The sequence below is a fragment of the Rutidosis leptorrhynchoides genome, chromosome 7, assembly GCF_046630445.1.
Source record: "Rutidosis leptorrhynchoides isolate AG116_Rl617_1_P2 chromosome 7, CSIRO_AGI_Rlap_v1, whole genome shotgun sequence".
Classification (NCBI taxonomy): domain Eukaryota; kingdom Viridiplantae; phylum Streptophyta; class Magnoliopsida; order Asterales; family Asteraceae; genus Rutidosis; species Rutidosis leptorrhynchoides.
In genome coordinates, this window is record NC_092339.1 from 308,162,966 (window position 1) to 308,182,848 (window position 19,883).

Below are 19,883 nucleotides of genomic sequence, written 5' to 3' on the forward strand. Positions count from 1 at the left end.
AAGGTACAAAATATAAAAATATACTAAAAGTTGTAAAAAGTACAATTTTTATAAAAATATTATTTTTATATTATTTATTTTATAAAAGTGTTAATTTTATAATTTATTTAAATTAATTAAACTAAATATACAAATTAAATAAATAAACTAAACTTAATTAATTAAAAATTAAAACCTAATTAGGGTTTTTAATTAATAATAATAATAATAATAATAATTACGTAATGATGCTGTTAGGGTTTCTGTGTACCCGTGTCAGAGTGAACTCCGCGAGTAGCGGTTCCACCTGGCAAAAATCTCCGCGAGTCACGGTGGATGAAAATTCAGATCAGGTGCAGTATTTAATTCGACGTTTTACTTTTTTTTTAATTTCTGTTATATATTTTATGTTTTAATAAAAATATTTATATAATAAAAACTTATATTAAAAAACTAAAATAAAAATAGAAATACTTTATAATTTTATAAATAAAAAAATCTTAAAAATAGATTTATATATATATATTTTTTTCGGTTTTTGATTTTATGTTTTAATAAAAACAAAATATTTAAATAAAACTTATATTTTTTTTTTAAAAATAAAGAAACTTTATAAAACTTAATTATTTAACAAACTCTTAAAAATATTAAAATTTTTGTTTTCTTTTCTATGTTTTCGAATATTTAAAACGTATTTTTACAAAAATGTATTTTTATAAAAGTAAACTAAAAATAAATTTTTTTTTTATTTTGCGTTGCGCTTCCGGCTTTGAAGCAAGAAATTGGGTTCCCCGGCAGCGGCGCCAAAAATACTTGATGTTCTGCGAGGTGTATATAAAATAACTTTATTTTTACAAGGAAATACTATTAAATATGATACAATTTTTATACAAGATATTTATTTATTTATAGAAGGGATATACTTAAACCTTGCTACAACACTTATAGTCAGTGTACCTAATCGTACAATAGTGTAGTTTTTAGTAAGTCAAGTTCGTTCCACAGGGAATCTTTTAATCAAAGCTTAATGCTATATTAGCTTTAATTTATAAAAATACAAAAATATATAAGTAATATTATTATTATAAAGGGGGGTTTTTACCGTTTAATGACCGGTTTGTCGATTTTTAAAACTTTAGTCGCAGTTAAAACCTAATGTAAAATATTAAATAAATAAAAGACTTAATTTAAAGCGTAAAGTAAATAACGATAATGAAATTGCGATAAATAAAAGTGTGATAAAATAAAATTGCGATAATTAGAAGTGCAATTAAATATAAAATAAAGGAAATTAAATATGAAATAAAAGAATTATGCTTATTTAAACTTCCGTAATCATGATGTTTGACGTGTTGATTTTAGTTTTATGCCCATGGGTTAATTGTCCTTTGTCCTGGATTATTTAATATGTCCGTCTAGTTTTTGTCCATAACAGTCCATCAGTCATAAATATAAAGTGCGAGTGTCCTCGTCAAATTATCCTTATACCCGAAGTTAAATATTCCAACTAATTGGGGACTTAAAATGTAACAAGATTTTAATACTTTGTTTAATAATTACACCAGGTTATCGACTGCGTGTAACCCAAGGTTTTAATACTTTGTTAACAATTATGCCAAGTGTTCTTGTACATAATTTCACCCCTGTTTTAATAATTCTAGTGGCTATTAATCCATTCCCGTGTCCGATTAAATGAACGATTATTCGTACATATAAATATCCCGCCCATCGTGTCCGATTGAGTGTATATGGTTATTTTTAGGGACGTCCAATTGTAAATCTTTATATTAAAATTAATAAACTATCATTTAGTTAAACAAATATAAAGCCCATTAATAGCCCATAGTCTAATTTTTACAAGTGTCGTTCTTTTGTCCAAACCCCAATTATGGTACAAAGCCCAATTACCTAATTTTAGTAATTAGCCCAACATCATGATTACTTCATTTTAAATAAGCATAATAATAACTTACCTACGAGACATTAAATTAAAAAGGTTGAACATAACTTACAATGATTAAAAATAGCGTAGCGTTACACGGACAGAATTTCGACTTAACCCTTACAACATTCGCTAACATACCCTTATTATTAGGATTAAAATTAAAATTAAAATATAAATATAAATATAAATATTTACGTATAGATATAGAGAGGATGGATATATTGATATTAAAAATGATCAAACTGTGTTGCCTTTTATAGGGATTTGAGTCCAGGGAATCTCCGCGACTCGCGTCACTTTTCCTCTTCAAACTCCGCGAGTCGCGGAGTTTGTTTTTACAGCTCACCAAGCCTTGGCTCCTAGCTTGTCAACGGATTATATAAATAAATATAATATATAAATAATTTTAGTAATTATTTAAATATTATATTATATTTATGTGTATAGTTGACTTGTAATTTTTAGTCCGTTGCGTCGAGCGTTGAGAGTTGACTCTGGTCCCGGTTCCGGATTTTCGAATGTCCTTGCGTACAATTTAATATCTTGTACTTTGCGTTTTGAATCTTGTACTCTTGTAATTTTGAGACATTTCTTATCAATAATTGGAACCTCTTTGATTGTATTTTGTACTTTTGAGCTTTTTGGTCGTTTGCGTCTTCAATTCGTCGAATATGTCTTTTGTCTTCACCTTTTATTATTTAAACGAATATCACTTGTAAATAGAACAATTGCAACTAAAAGCTTGTCTTTCTTGAGGGATAATGCTATGAAATATATGTTCGTTTTTAGCATTATCAGTACTGCCTATCATCCACAAACTGATGGGCAGAGCGAAAGGACGATACAAACGCTTGAAGACATGCTACGAGCATGTGTTATTGATTTCAGAAACAGTTGGGATTAACATCTACCGTTAGCAGAATTTTCCTACAACAACAGCTACCATTCAAGCATTGAGATGGCGCCGTTTGAAGCACTTTATGGTAGAAAGTGCAGGTCTCTGATTTGTTGGAGTGAAGTGGGGGATAGACAGATTACGGGTCCGAAGATAATACAAGAAACTACCGAGAAGATCATCCAAATTCAACAACGGTTGAAAACCGTCCAAAGTCAACAAAAGAGCTACGCCGACATTAAAATAAAAGATATAGAATTTGAAATTGGAGAGATGGTCATGCTTAAGGTTGCACCTTGGAAAGGCGTTGTTCGATTTGGTAAACGAGGGAAATTAAATCCAAGGTATATAGGACTATTCAAGATTATTGATCGTGTCGGACCAGTAGCTTACCGACTTGAATTACCACAACAACTCGTGGCTGTACATAACACTTTCCACGTCTCAAATTTGAAGAAATGTTTTGCTAAAGAAGATCTCACTATTCCGTTAGACAAAATCCAAATCAACAAAAAACTTCAATTCGTCGAAGAACCCGTCGAAATAATGGATCGTGAGGTTAAAAGACTTAAGCAAAACAAGATACCATTTGTTAAAGTTTGATGGAATGCTCGTAGAGGACCCGAGTTCACCTGGGAATGAGAAGATTAGATAAAGAAGAAATACCTGCACTTATTTCCAGAAGATACGTCAACACCTCCAACAGCTTAAAATTTCGGGACGAAATTTATTTAACGGGTAGGTACTGTAGTGACCCGAACTTTTCCATGTTTATATATATTAAATGAAATTGTTATTTACATGATTAAGTGTTTCCAACATGTTAAGAAATCAAACTTGTTAAGACTTGATTAATTTAAATAGGTTGCATATAGACAATTGACCACCCAAGTTGACCGGTGATTCACGAATGTTAAAACTTGTAAAAACTATATGATGACATATATATGATTATATATATAGTTAACATGATATTATGATAAGTAAGTATCTCATTAGGTATTTTAACAATGTGTTATATACATAAAATTGAGTTTATTGAATTAAGAAACTCGAAACGATATATAACGATTATCGTTATAACAACGTCTTACTAAATACATATGAATCATATTAAGATATTGATACACTATGTTTAATCATGATAAATGATAAGTAAACATGTCATTAAGTGTATTAACAATGAACTACATATGTAAAAACAAGACTACTAACTTAATGATTTCGAAACGAGACATATATGTAACGATTATCGTTGTAACAACATTTAACTGTATATATATAATACTAAGATATATTAATATATCATAATATCATGATAATGTAATAATTTAACATCTCTTTAGATATAATAAATAATGAGTTAACAACATTTAACAAGATCGTTAACCTAAAGGTTTCAAAACAACATTTACATGTAACGACTAACGATGACTTAACGACTCAGTTAAAATGTATATACATGTAGTGTTTTAATATATATTCATACACTTTTGAAAGACTTCAAGACACTTATCAAAATACTTCTACTTAACAAAAATGCTTACAATTACATCCTCGTTCAGTTTCATCAACAATTCTACTCGTATGCACCCGTATTCGTACTCGTACAATACATAGCTTTTAGATGTATGTACTATTGGTATATACACTCCAATTATCAGCTCTTAGCAGCCCATGTAAGTCACCTAACACATGTGGGAACCATCATTTGGCAACTAGCAAGAAATATCTCATAAAATTACAAAAATATTAGTAATCATTCATGACTTATTTACATGTAAACAAAATTACACATCCTTTATATCTAATCCATATACCAACGGCCAAAAACACCTACAAACACTTTCATTCTTCAATTTTCTTCATCAAATTGATCTCTCTCAAGTTCTATATTCAAGTTCTAAGTGTTCTTCATAAATTCTATAAGTTCTATTTTCATAAAATCAAGAATACTTCCAAGTTTGCTAGCTTACTTCCAATCTTGTAAAGTGATCATCCAACCTCAAGAAATCTTTCTTATTTATAGTAAGATATCTTTCTAATACAAGGTAATACTCATATTCAAACTTTGATTCAATTTCTATAACTATAACAATCTTATTTCGAATGGAAATCTTACTTGAACTTGTTTTCGTGTCATGATTCTGCTTCAAGAACTTTCAAGCCATCCAAGGATCCTTTGAAGCTAGATCTATTTTTCTCATTTCTAGTAGGTTTATCCACAAAACCTGAGGTAGTAATGATGTTCATAACATCATTCGATTCATATATATAAAACTACCTTATTCGAAGGTTTAAACTTGAAATCACTAGAACATAGTTTAGTTAATTCTAAACTTGTTCGCAAACAAATGTTAATCCTTATAACTTGACATTTAAAATCAACTAGACACATGTTCTATATCTATACGATATGCTAACTTAATAATTTAAAACCTGAAAACACGAAAAACACCGTAAAACTGGATATACGCCGTCGTAGTAACACCGCGGGCTGTTTTGAGTTAGTTAATTAAAAACTATGATAAACTTTGATTTAAAAGTTGTTCTTCTGGGAAAATGATTTTTCTTATGAACATGAAACTATATCCAAAAATCATGATTAAAATCATAGTGGAAGTATGTTTTCCAAAATGGTCATCTAGACGTCGTTCTTTGGACTGAAATGACCACCTTTTCAAAAATGACTTGTAACCTGTATTTCTGACTATAAACTTATACTTTTTCTGTATAGATTCATAAACTTAAGTTCAATATGAAACCATAGCAATTGGATTCACTCAAAATGGATTTAAAACGAAGAAGTTATGGGTAAAACAAGATTGGATATTTTTACTTGTTGTAGCTACGTGAAAATTGGTAACAAATCTATATTAATCATATCCTAGCTAATTTATATTGTATAATACATATATTCTAATATATTATGTAATCTTGGGATACCATAGACACGTATGCAAATGTTTTGACATATCATATCGACCCATCTATATATATTATTTGGAACAACCATAGACACTCTATATGCAGTAATGTTGGAGTTAGCTATACAGGGTTGAGGTTGATTCCAAAAAATATATATACTTTGAGTTGTGATCTAGCCTGAGACGTATATACATTGGGTCGTAGATTGGGTCAAGATAATATATATCAATTTATTTCTGTACATCTAACTATGGACAACTAGTTGTAGGTTACTAACGAGAACAGCTGACTTAATAAACTTAAAACATTAAAACGTATTAGAAATGTTGTAAATATATTTTGAACATACTTTAATATATATGTACATATTTGTTATAGGTTCGTGAATCGACCAGTGGCCAAGTCTTATTTCCCGACGAAGTAAAAATCTGTGAAAGCGAGTTATAGTCCCACTTTTAAAATCTAATATTTTTGGGATGAGAATACATGCAACTTTATAAATGTTTTACAAAATATACACAAGTACATGAAACTACTTTCTATGGTTGAACGATCGAAGCCGAATATGCCCCTTTTACTTGGTAACCTAAGAATTAGTAAACCAGTCTACTAATTGACGCGAATCCTAAAGATAGATCTATTGGGCCCAACAAACCCCATCCATTGTAGCGGATGCTTTAGTACTTCGAGTTTTTATATCATGTTCGATGGATGTCCCGGAATGATGAGGATATTCTTATATGCATCTTGTTAATGTCGGTTACCAGGTGTTCACCGTATGAATGATATTTATCTCTATGTATGGGATGTATTGAAATATGAAATCTTGTGGTCTATTATTATGATTTGATAATATATTGGTTAAACCTATAACTCACTGTAGCGACCCCGACAAATCGTCAAGTGACGGCGTCGACTACGTGGGTCCCATTACCTGGTCATAAGTCTTTATGACAATGTTTGACCAAAATATGTCACCCTCATTTCAAAATAAAGATTGTTTTCAAAGTTTACAAGAATTGTTCAACCAAAAGTTAAGTTACAAGGTTATAAGTACATTTGAAATCTAGGCGACACGGTTTAAAGTAAAGTCAAAAGACGCTCCAAGTAATGCATGTATACTCGACATCCAATGCAAGTATCAAATAGTGAGCGGAAGCATGTATCACATATCGTGCAAGACCTGAGAAAAACATAGAAATCTGTCAACGAAAACGTTGGTGAAATCATAGGTTTAAGTAAGTAAGTGAGTAAAAGTAAGTAAGTCGAACCACAAGGTTTGCAAAGTTGAAATAATAGTAACACATTCTAAAAGTTAATATTCACGAGCACCCAATTATCAAAACTTAACATTCCGTCCGTTGAATACCCCATCAATTAGTGCTAGAACAACACTGTTTCCCGAAAATATATTTCATCCGTAGACGGTAGCGAACCGTCAAAGATGAGGGTTGTCAAACCCATATGGCCATATAACATAAGTTCTCGCTTACACCATCTGATGTAACTAATGATAATCGGATTGAGGATTTTTGTTCTAAACTCGTATGTAGAATGTTTGTTTTCCCGTTCTTGTGTTCACTTAGTTCAAAAGAATCGTTTATGTTTTCTCATCCCAAAAGTAAGTTCAAAAGAGTAAAAAGTGGGACTATGATCTCACCTTTGATTGCAAGAGTGAAATAGTACTTCAACAAGTAAACGTGCAAAGAACAATGCTAGTCTCGACCTAAACAATTAGGTTGTATCAATAACGATAGTCACGAAGGGTCAAAGATGTTCAATTAGTCCTATGGCTCAATACGACTCGATTAATATAGCATGTGAAGCAAATTGTCAAGTTTCATGCAAGATACAAGTATAAAAGCATGTTAGGAAGATTGCATAATTAATTGGTTAAGTTTGACAAAAAGTCAAACTTGGTCGGGTCAAAGTCAACGAAAAAGTCAACATGTTCGGGTCGGGTCCCGGACAAATTTTCCATGCTAATTATTCATATACAAGTATATTAAAACAAGTTTCATGTGAATCGGAGGTCGGTAGCTAGTCAAACATTTCACATTAAAAGGGACATGGAGGTCAGAATCTGTCCAGGCCATTTGGCGCGCCGCGCGGGGTAGGGTGCGCGCCGCGCGACCTGTAGTTCAGCTATTTTTCTGTCTTTCAAACTATGCACGAGCCAAAACCAATTCTAACACAACTCTTGACCCGCAAACACTTATAACGCCTATCATACATCGTTGGAAAGGTATTTTGACGAGGAATGCAACTAAACACATATCATTAATCAAACTTCCACTTATAACAACCAAAAACCACAATTAAACATTCATAATCAAAGTTCAAGTTCCAAAAACGCATTTTATGATTCGGGCAACCAATTTACATGTATGTTATGCCGTTTCGAAGGTAATCAAACACACATTGCAACAAAACACTTAACAACAATATCTCATAGCATTTGACGCATCAAAAGTTCATGTAAAGCTCATCAAACCCTAATCCAAGTTCACAAAATCATTAATCATGTTCTTGGAGTTTCCTTAATCAACCTATACATCAAAACGAAGCTAATGATACTAGTAACACTTTTTTAAAACATGCACTTTAACAATCTAACAACATTTGATCATCCAAAATCAAGGATTTAGCAAGTAATTTTCATATTGAACTAGTTACACCAAAAACAACGAATCGAGCATACAAATTACATACACGACATCACAATGAGCCATAGACACTAATTAACAACTTTATAACTCAAAAATCTCAAGAACACATAAAATTAGTGATTTTAGAAAGTTACCCAAATGAGATGAAGTTGGTATCAAATTGAAGAGGATGAAGAGAGGATTCCAAATATGTATTTTGTTTTGGTTGAAGCTTCCAAATCCGAATTTAGATGATGATTCTTTGTAGTGGTGTTTGAGAGAAAATTGGAAAGTATAGAAAGAAAATGGAAATGAAAATGAAAAGGAAAATGGGGAGGTAGGTGTTGACTAGTCAAGCTAGTCACATCTTTGCTCCAATGGCGAAACTAGTCCCTCGCGTTCGGTTGCGGGTGCGTGAATTGACCAAACGAATTATTTTAAATTACACGGAAGTACGGGAGATATTAAAAATCCGATAACGAGAATATTTAAAATGTTACTTAACAAAGGATACGAATCTAGATATGAAGGGTATTATTTAAAAAGAAAAAGACGGGCGTTAAAATAATTTAACGGAAAAATGCGGGATGTTACATTATCCACACCTCAAAAGAAATTTCGTCCCGAAATTTAGTTGAAAGTAGTAGTCGATATCTCCTACTCGAGACTTTACGTTGTCAATGCTATGAATAAGTGAAAGTACGTCCTTGAGTGTTCTCATGAATTTGGATAGTCAGGGTTTTACGTTGTATTAAGGTTTGGTTTTACGATCCCCAGTTTCAACTGGTTTTCCCCTATGAAGAGAAGTTTGTCATCAATAGTTGATGTATCTAGCAGGATTGCACGTTCCTGTTCCGCAGGACACGTTTCTAAGTTTGTTACACGAAAAGTAGGGTAAACGGAAACTTAATTGCATCGGAAGTTCTAAACGGTAGGAAGCGGTTCCTATACGCCCCAAGGTTTCAAAAGGTTCAATATTGCAGATATAGCCCTTCTCGATCTCCTAAAATGGATTTCACCTTTCCAAGGTGCGGTTTCTCAATATTACGCGATTACACACTGGGATTTGTGAGGTTTTCATCTAAGTTTGGTATAACTCTTTTGGCGACTACGGATCGTCTCGAGCCCTCCTCAGATTTGAATGATTTCAATTGTTGTTTCTTGATGGAGTTCAGATTTCGGTGGTTGATGCTTTGGTTAAATGAACAGGGGTATGACATTAGCGGTCATACAGGGTTTCGGAAAGTGCGCGTGAACACACGAGTGGTAACTACTGTTGTAAGAGTGATCTACTAAAGGTGACAATACGAGTTTGTGACATGTCTTTCCAAGACGTAAATCGTTCGTTTGCTCGGTTCGTCAGTTTGTGGGTGGTACGCGGTACTCATGTCTAAGCGGGTTCCCAAGGTTCCTTGTAAAACTAGAAGTGAAACGAGTATTTCGATACAGAATAATTGACAAAGATACACCGTGTTGGAATAGAATCTCTTAAGATACGTTTGAACAAGTTAGTTAGAGTTCGAAAAATGTTCGTTAGGACTATTCACCCTCGTGGCGAATACTTATGTAATATGAGGAGTTTCTCTATCCATGGAGAAATGTTACAAGGAGTTTCTTTAAACGGAAATGCGAACGGTAAAGATAGTAGTGAAATGAGGACTTAGAATAGGATGAGTTTACATCTCGAGGTTGCCATAACGTGCCTCTAGTTGTCAAAAGTTGAAGTCTGAAAGTGAAACGAGGCAGTACACGTAGTTGTATAGCTCGGGGTTGAATAATAGTTGACCGATTATCAGAAACACAAGGGCGTTAAGTCAAAGAAGAGTGAAGTATCGTTGGATTGTGTGCTATCTTAAATTCCAGTAATATCAGACGGTGACGGTGAAATAACAGAGGTATGTAGTGTGGTACGTGATGACGAGAAAATTGATCGGATCCACAATTTAGTATTCGAATTCTTCGTGTAAAATTAGGAATTTTAGTTATGTTGATTTTTGAGTCGAGAGAGTATGCCTTTCGGCGTTCAAGTAGAAATATTTCCATGTTCGAGTTCCATCTGTTGCTATACGATTTTAACTAGAAATGTTGGTGTGAAGAATCACGCTCAAGGTTCGAACACGGAGAGGTTTAAAGTTTTCCTTAGTGAGTTAACGAGTTTAAAAGTCGTGTAACACGAGAAAAGTCAGAAATGAATCTTCGGTGAAAACAGATGAGATCTAAGATTTTACGAATGCAAGTCTGAGTTGGGAGAGTTTCCTGATTGCATGTGGCTTGATTTCGAGATTGATTGTAATGCCTTGACCATTAACATCATGGTCTAGAAAATTGGACTTCGTTCAACAGAAATTCTCACTCGGAGAATTTGGTATAGAGTTGCTCTTTTCTCAAAAGTTCGAGCTTAAGATGGTGATGTTGTTCGTTTTCCTTCTTTACTTGAATAAGTTAAGATGTCATCTATAAATACGATAACAGATTAGTCTATATGAATTTGCATACGCGGTTCAAGAGGTTTATGGATACGGGCGAGCCCTAAATAAATCAAACGGTACTAAGAGAGATTTACAACTAACGTTGCGAGTTCGAAAAGTGGCTTAGGAGACATCGTCTCACTTAACCCCCAATTGATGATAACCGGAACGGAGGTCGATTTGGAACATACGGGATTCGTGCAAATAATCATGAGGTCATGGATGCGAGGGAGAGGGTATCGGTTTCCAACCGAAAATTTCTTAGTTCACAATAATCTATACATAAATGTAGGGCAACAATTTCTCCTTAATGAATAGGTTTTGAGTTCCTTAGTTCTATTGGTGTCGAGTTCAATTTCTTAACGTATATCCTCCGATAATATTTATAGGCACACAATATTTTTCCGTTGGTCGCTTAAATTGCCTAAATAGTATCTAGGGGAAAAGATGGAAGGTAATGAGTACAAGTCAAAGTCTTGGTTGTAAAACGTCTAGCGGTAATCGAATCGAACAAGTATGAAGTATACGGTTTGTTGTGAAGAAACGTACCCGTGACTAGTCCATCGTCGTCTCGGGCATCCTAGGTGTCGATGTTGAAAGTTCAATGGCGTGCGTTGAGGTTGATTTCTTCTTTGGGCACACATTCCTAAAATGACCCAGTTGGCCACACTCAAAGCATGCACCAGTCCTGTGTGCGTTGGGCACCCTTCGAGCGACGGTAACGGTACCCTTACAGACATGGGCCACATGGCCACTTCTTTGACACTTGACGCAAAATGGTTTGCCACATTCACCAAAATGATGTTTGCGACACTTGTTACAGTGAGGTAGGGTTCCGGCATACCCCTTCTTGCCGCCGGGGGTGAAAGGCTTCTTGGAGATGTTGTTATTGTTGTGGTTGCTTGGTTGCGAGGCTTCCCATTTTCTTTTGTTGTTACCCGGGTGGTTCTCGACCATTCGTACCGGTGCTTCCATTTCATTCACCGTTTCTAAAGTTTGGTGGGCCTTTGTTAAAGCCTCTTGTAGGTTAGTGCGTTGGGATGCCATTACCCCGTGTTGAATGCTCTTAGGGAGGCCATCCATGTAAAGTTCGACTCTTAGGGATTCGGGAGTCATGAGATTTGGACACATTGAGACTAGTTCGGTGAACCGTTGATTATAAGTTCCGAGGTCATTCCCGACCGTTTTTAAATTCCTTAGACCCTGTTCGAGCCTTCGAGTCTCGTCGCGCAGAAAATATTCGGTGATCATTCTTTCTCTTAATTCGGTCCATGAGAGTGTGTGGGCTTCATCGATACCCACCGATTGTACGTACTTGTTCCACCACGAAAGAGCAATGCCGGTGAAAGTGAGGGTGGAAAACTTGACCTTATCTTGGTCTCGACAACCGCTTGTGTTAAAAACGGTCTCCATTTGTTCAAACCATCGGGTGAGAACAACCGGTCCTCCGGTTCCATCGAAAGTGGGAGGGTTGTACTTCATGAAGTTCTTGTAGGAGCAACCTTCGCTTGAATTACCGGCTCCACGATTGGTGTTGTTGGAAAAGTGATCGGCCACGGCCGTACCCACGGCGGTGGTTATCATTCGTTGAAGAGCTTGTTCTAGAGTTTCGAGAGGGGTATTGTGTTGACCTTGGTGAGCCATTGTTCCTTCAAGACACAAGAATATCGTTGATTAGTATTCTTAACAATACTAACCGTGATATGGAATAAGGATATAGAGAAAATTTTTCCTTGACTCGCCTTAAATTCTTTATGTCATAATGTCGGAACGTCCATGTGAATCACCGTAATATAATCCCAGAAATTATATTACCCTGATTCTCATGTGCATTTAACATTACTTCATAAAGTCAAGGTGGCGCGTCAACAAAATTTATCAACGTAATATCAAGATCGAATACGAGTTAGATATGATAGAAGAGTTCGAGTATAAATGCACAAATAGTCAAGTAATTCCTACTTCAGTCTATATGCCGGTTGTAGTCTAGATTCACCTATGTACCCTATGACTCGGGGTGAACACAAATGAACTCTAAATCCCTACAACCAAGGCTCTGATACCACTTGTAGCGACCCCGACAAATCGTCAAGTGACGGCGTCGACTACGTGGGTCCCATTACCTGGTCATAAGTCTTTATGACAATGTTTGACCAAAATATGTCACCCTCATTTCAAAATAAAGATTGTTTTCAAAGTTTACAAGAATTGTTCAACCAAAAGTTAAGTTACAAGGTTATAAGTACATTTGAAATCTAGGCGACACGGTTTAAAGTAAAGTCAAAAGATGCTCCAAGTAATGCATGTATACTCGACATCCAATGCAAGTATCAAATAGTGAGCGGAAGCATGTATCACATATCGTGCAAGACCTGAGAAAAACATAGAAATCTGTCAACGAAAACGTTGGTGAAATCATAGGTTTAAGTAAGTAAGTGAGTAAAAGTAAGTAAGTCGAACCACAAGGTTTGCAAAGTTGAAATAATAGTAACACATTCTAAAAGTTAATATTCACGAGCACCCAATTATCAAAACTTAACATTCCGTCCGTTGAATACCCCATCAATTAGTGCTAGAACAACACTGTTTCCCGAAAATATATTTCATCCGTAGACGGTAGCGAACCGTCAAAGATGAGGGTTGTCAAACCCATATGGCCATATAACATAAGTTCTCGCTTACACCATCTGATGTAACTAATGATAATTGGATTGAGGATTTTTGTTCTAAACTCGTATGTAGAATGTTTGTTTTCCCGTTCTTGTGTTCACTTAGTTCAAAAGAATCGTTTATGTTTTCTCATCCCAAAAGTAAGTTCAAAAGAGTAAAAAGTGGGACTATGATCTCACCTTTGATTGCAAGAGTGAAATAGTACTTCAACAAGTAAACGTGCAAAGAACAATGCTAGTCTCGACCTAAACAATTAGGTTGTATCAATAACGATAGTCACGAAGGGTCAAAGATGTTCAATTAGTCCTATGGCTCAATACGACTCGATTAATATAGCATGTGAAGCAAATTGTCAAGTTTCATGCAAGATACAAGTATAAAAGCATGTTAGGAAGATTGCATAATTAATTGGTTAAGTTTGACAAAAAGTCAAACTTGGTCGGGTCAAAGTCAACGAAAAAGTCAACATGTTCGGGTCGGGTCCCGGACAAATTTTCCATGCTAATTATTCATATACAAGTATATTAAAACAAGTTTCATGTGAATCGGAGGTCGGTAGCTAGTCAAACATTTCACGTTAAAAGGGACATGGAGGTCAGAATCTGTCCAGGCCATTTGGCGCGCCGCGCGGGGTAGGGTGCGCGCCGCGCGACCTGTAGTTCAGCTATTTTTCTGTCTTTCAAACTATGCACGAGCCAAAACCAATTCTAACACAACTCTTGACCCGCAAACACTTATAACGCCTATCATACATCGTTGGAAAGGTATTTTGACGAGGAATGCAACTAAACACATATCATCAATCAAACTTCCACTTATAACAACCAAAAACCACAATTAAACATTCATAATCAAAGTTCAAGTTCCAAAAACGCATTTTATGATTCGGGCAACCAATTTACATGTATGTTATGCCGTTTCGAAGGTAATCAAACACACATTGCAACAAAACACTTAACAACAATATCTCATAGCATTTGACGCATCAAAAGTTCATGTAAAGCTCATCAAACCCTAATCCAAGTTCACAAAATCATTAATCATGTTCTTGGAGTTTCCTTAATCAACCTATACATCAAAACGAAGCTAATGATACTAGTAACACTTTTTTAAAACATGCACTTTAACAATCTAACAACATTTGATCATCCAAAATCAAGGATTTAGCAAGTAATTTTCATATTGAACTAGTTACACCAAAAACAACGAATCGAGCATACAAATTACATACACGACATCACAATGAGCCATAGACACTAATTAACAACTTTATAACTCAAAAATCTCAAGAACACATAAAATTAGTGATTTTAGAAAGTTACCCAAATGAGATGAAGTTGGTATCAAATTGAAGAGGATGAAGAGAGGATTCCAAATATGTATTTTGTTTTGGTTGAAGCTTCCAAATCCGAATTTAGATGATGATTCTTTGTAGTGGTGTTTAAGAGAAAATTGGAAAGTATAGAAAGAAAATGGAAATGAAAATGAAAAGGAAAATGGGGAGGTGGGTGTTGACTAGTCAAGCTAGTCACATCTTTGCTCCAATGGCGAAACTAGTCCCTCGCGTTCGGTTGCGGGTGCGTGAATTGACCAAACGAATTATTTTAAATTACACGGAAGTACGGGAGATATTAAAAATCCGATAACGAGAATATTTAAAATGTTACTTAACAAAGGATACGAATCTAGATATGAAGGGTATTATTTAAAAAGAAAAAGACGGGCGTTAAAATAATTTAACGGAAAAATGCGGGATGTTACACTCACCAACATTTTTGTTGATGTTTTAAGCATGTTTATTCTCAAGTGATTATTAAAAGCTTCCGCTGTTGCATACTAAAATAAGGACAAGATTTGGAGTCCATGCTTGTATGATATTATGTAAAACTGCATTCAAGAAACTTATTTTTGATGTAATATATTTATATTGTAAACTATTATCTAATGGTCGTGTGTAAACTGTATATTTTAGATTATCATTATTTGATAATCTATGTAATGCTTTTTAAACCTTTATCGATAAAATAAAGGTTATGGTTGTTTTAAAAATGAATGCAGTCTTTGGAAAACGTCTCATATAGAGGTCAAAACCTCGCGACGAAATCAATTAATATGGAACATCAATATGAACGGGACATTTCAAAAGCAGTCTTCTTAACATGCAGTATAAACCTCTTTATAACTTTTGAAGCAACAATACGCTACTCAGAATCAAGGTATGCACTTGGTTCATCTATCAGATAGATATCAGCAGGCTTGCCAAGGCTCAGAGTTAACGCAACTCGCTGTAACTCCAGAAGTGTGTTGAAGCTGTTCAAAAGGGAGAACCTAGGGACAGATCTGTACATGGATGCGCGGAGAACGCTCACCACGTTTTTCGTGGTGCCTCCGAGATCCAAGACAAGTACGTGCCATTGAAGGAGGAGCCCAGCTCGAGGCAGGAGGCGTGCGAACGTCTTATTGTGCTTTATGATGAGGTGGAGGCGATGTAGGACGTGCGTGTTAGTGCAGAGGCTATTGTTGAGTAGTTGTTGAATACCACCTTGTAATTTTACGTTTATGTACTGTACGTGCATCGCGCTTTTTGCAATGAACACTTGATGAAATGAAGTATTTTGTTCTTTTAAGTAATGTTTTTTGTTGTTCGCGTTATTACTTTTATTACTTGTATTCAAATACTGTGCATGCATGATACCGGGTATAGACTTGTATTTGTAAATTGTAGTGACACCAATGGTGCGTATTTTGACTTAATCGTTTCAAGCACGTTATGTGAGTGGCTTAAAAAAGTTAAATTTGATAATGTTATATCATACTCAAGGCATGTTAGTGCATGATTTATCATATATGTTGTTGTGCACACAACATAGACTTAAATCAAGCACCCTAATAGCTGCGCATCGAGAGTCTTCTAAGTGCGCCAACACTTAGAATTGAGTTCAAGGGCGACCAACCCTATTGCTTATAGTCATGACTTGCAGATCTCGTATTCTGCTCGGGTGTGGCTAGGATAAACCAATGTCCGTCACCTTCCGGTGATAAAATCTAGCTTGTCACCAAACAAGCTTCTTCCGTACGGGAGTTGGAGAAAACACCCCTTTAAAGGCTGGAGTACGTGAGGTATTCGTGATCGTGCGCACCAATCCAAGTTAAAGAGCTACTTTTTATTATATATGGCACAAAGATTTTTGCAAACAATATCTTGGAAAACAAAAGAAACATAGACGCATTGCCAGGATGTATTACGATAGTTTTTTCCTGCCAACGCAGTTACATAAGTGGTACGATGGCTTTCTTCCAGGAACAACATATGAAAAACAGGACTAAAATTACAAAGACTCTAAACGCTTCCTTGCATTAGTTGTGCGCAACTTCATGGTTAAACGGCGCAGTTCCCATCACCCTTTGCTCCTTTGGTCGGGTTATTTCCTTCTCTAAATTCCATCATGTTGTACCTTGGGACCTGTTTAGACCAGGTCAATATTTTTTGTAAATCAATGAATTCGCGTGGATATGCGTTAATGTGCATCTAAAACGTGCGTCTTATGCTTCAGATTGTACAAGATTGTGCTCATCTAAATGAGGTAAGCGCGCTGAAATGTTTGCGTGTTTAAGCATCTATTCAGATCAAGTAACCATCTTATAATTGCGGAATCAACAATTAGTAAAATACCCGATCGTTGCTGCTTTCTGGCAATTTTGACATCATCGTCGCAACTCCAGCTTTCGTGGGAAACTTGAACAATCTATGAACGATGGAGAGCACTGCCTCAAACTTTTGCAACGATGGGCACCCCAATATAACATCATAATCTAATGTTGTACGCATGATGCTAAACTTCACTTTCTCAATTTGCCTTTTTGCCAAGTTGCCATCATCTTCGAGCTGTAGTTTGACCTCCAAGGTTCCCAGGATCAGCAGTGGGTCTCCAGAGAGCCCTTGAAACCTATATTTTAACGGCTTTAATTAAGCTTGAGTTTGCGCGGAAGTTTTTGGAAGTATCGTTCAAACATGATGTCGGCGCTGCTTCCAGTGTCCACGCAAAGGCGCCCGATCTTGAGTCTTAACTTCGGAAAACATCCACCAACCATGATGAGGTCGCTCTTAGTTTCTTGAACTTTACTGGTTGAAAATGGGACCTGCATGTATTCCCAAGAGTGCGCAGGTCTTGTCTTTATGGTGATACGCTCTTTTGTGACAACATGAATTACCTTATCTCGCCCCTTTTCCTTATCTTCATCGTACTCTTCCTTACGCGAGCGTTCTTTTGGCTCCTTTAAGTGCTGAAGCTCACCTCGCTTCAAACATGCAACTACCTTATCCGTCAACGCTTTGCATCTATTAGTCCCATGCCCATAATCATCATGAAAGTCACAGAACTTAGACTTGTCGCGTCTCGCATACTCTGACATGCGTGCAGGCCTGCCGAATGTCTGTGATATTGGTTGTGTTGCAAGAATTTATTTGAGGCTTTTTGCCAAGTTTTTGATGAGCGTTTGGTTGTGTTCCCGGTCTCTATTCCGATGATTGTTGCTGCCGTGACGTCCATTAGTGTGCCCACGCCTATTATCATTGCCATGATGATATGGACCATTATCCTGGTATCCTCTGTGAGAGTTATGCGAATTGTGCCCTCCTGTTGGTGAATCATGGTCATCACGACGGCGATGGCTATTTCCATACCCTAAATACCATATGGTGTCTTCAGCTGCGAGCAAATGCTCGTACGCTTCTCTGATGGTCTCGGCTAATGTTTCTGGTGGTCTCTTTCGCAACTTTTGCCATAATTGTAAGTGGCGCTCTCTGCAGATTCCATGAATGAATCAGCAAACTTTCTGTGATTCTACCAAGTTGGGAATGCGCGTGACTTCTCGGTTGTACCTATCGATGAATTGCCCCATAGATTCTCCACGTCCTTGTTTAATATCATGACATTCGACATGAGTCCTCCTGGATGCTCTCATGTTGTGAAACTTGAGCAAGAAGCGTTCTCTTAGCTCACGGTAAGAGAGATGAGCGATGCGGGCAAGTTGTTAAACCATTGACGCGCTATTCCTTCGAGAACGGGAGGAAATTCTGCGCATTTGGTTTCATCAGACCACCTTTGATTGCGGGCAATACCCTCATATTTCTGTAAGAAATCATCAGGATCTGAAAGTCCGTCATAGTATCCTAATGTCAGCGGAATCCTGGGCAAGGTAGTTAAGTATGTGAGATGCAAACTTTTCAGAAGTGGGCGCGATCTCAAAGTTAGGCTTAACATTGACTTTTTACATGCCCTCGAACTAGTTTCTAATCATGAGCTTTGCCTTTTCGGGTTGCTCAAAGTCTTCGACCATATCATCTGGTACATCTTTCATTAGCGAATAGATCAAATTATCTTGGTTTTGGGCGCGCTCTTCAAGTGTTTGAGTGCTTGGCGCAGAGTTTGACACTGCGTTGAGAGGTGTCTGCTGGGAGACGTAGACTGTTGGGGTTGAGCGCGGTTCTGCTAGTGGCGCTGTCCGATACAACCCTGAGTTCAGCTGAGTACTTTGAATGTTCAATTCTTTCGTGTTAAATCCCATTTTTTCAAAGCTTCTATCGCGCTGGTGGGCGTAGCAGGTGTGCGTGATTCGATACTTCAGAACTCAGCATTAGTACCGTGCGCAGAGGACCCTGACGTGCCAACATAGATGGGAATGGTTCCCATGTATGTGGTGTTTGCTGCCCATGGTATCGGTCGCATAGTTTTTTGTGTTTTGAAACCCTGAGTCGGAGTCTCTGGTGAGGGAGGAAGGTTAGTTCTTGTCGGTAATGCACTTGTGCCGCTGCTCGCCTGTTTACCCGCAGGTTTGGATATGAGCGGTGCCTGCGAACGTTCTATAATTGCCTTTGAAGTCTTTGGTTGACTCGTCATTTCTTCGCGATACGTTTAAAGTTACCTGGGACTGAAAGACACATACAAAAAGAAACGTTTGAATGTAAAGAACTTTAAGGAAAAAAGATTTTAACAAAACCTTTTAACTTAGAGTCCCATGGATGGCACCATATACAAATACATGGATATATCCATTTACCATCATCCATGGATATATCCATTTACACCCTAAATGCATATACAAATACAAAAATATAGATATATGCATATACAGTTACTATTACAAATGTATTTATCATTACAAATACCTTTTGTTTCTTACCATCTAATGAATTTATTATAATTAATCACAATAAAACATAGAAATCTGTAACATCCCGCCATTTTCAGTTTACTTTTCCGTTTAACTATTTAAAGTCCGTTATATGATTATGACATCCCTCGTTAATACGCGTTTTAAAATATCTCGTTTAGGTAATTCACGCACCC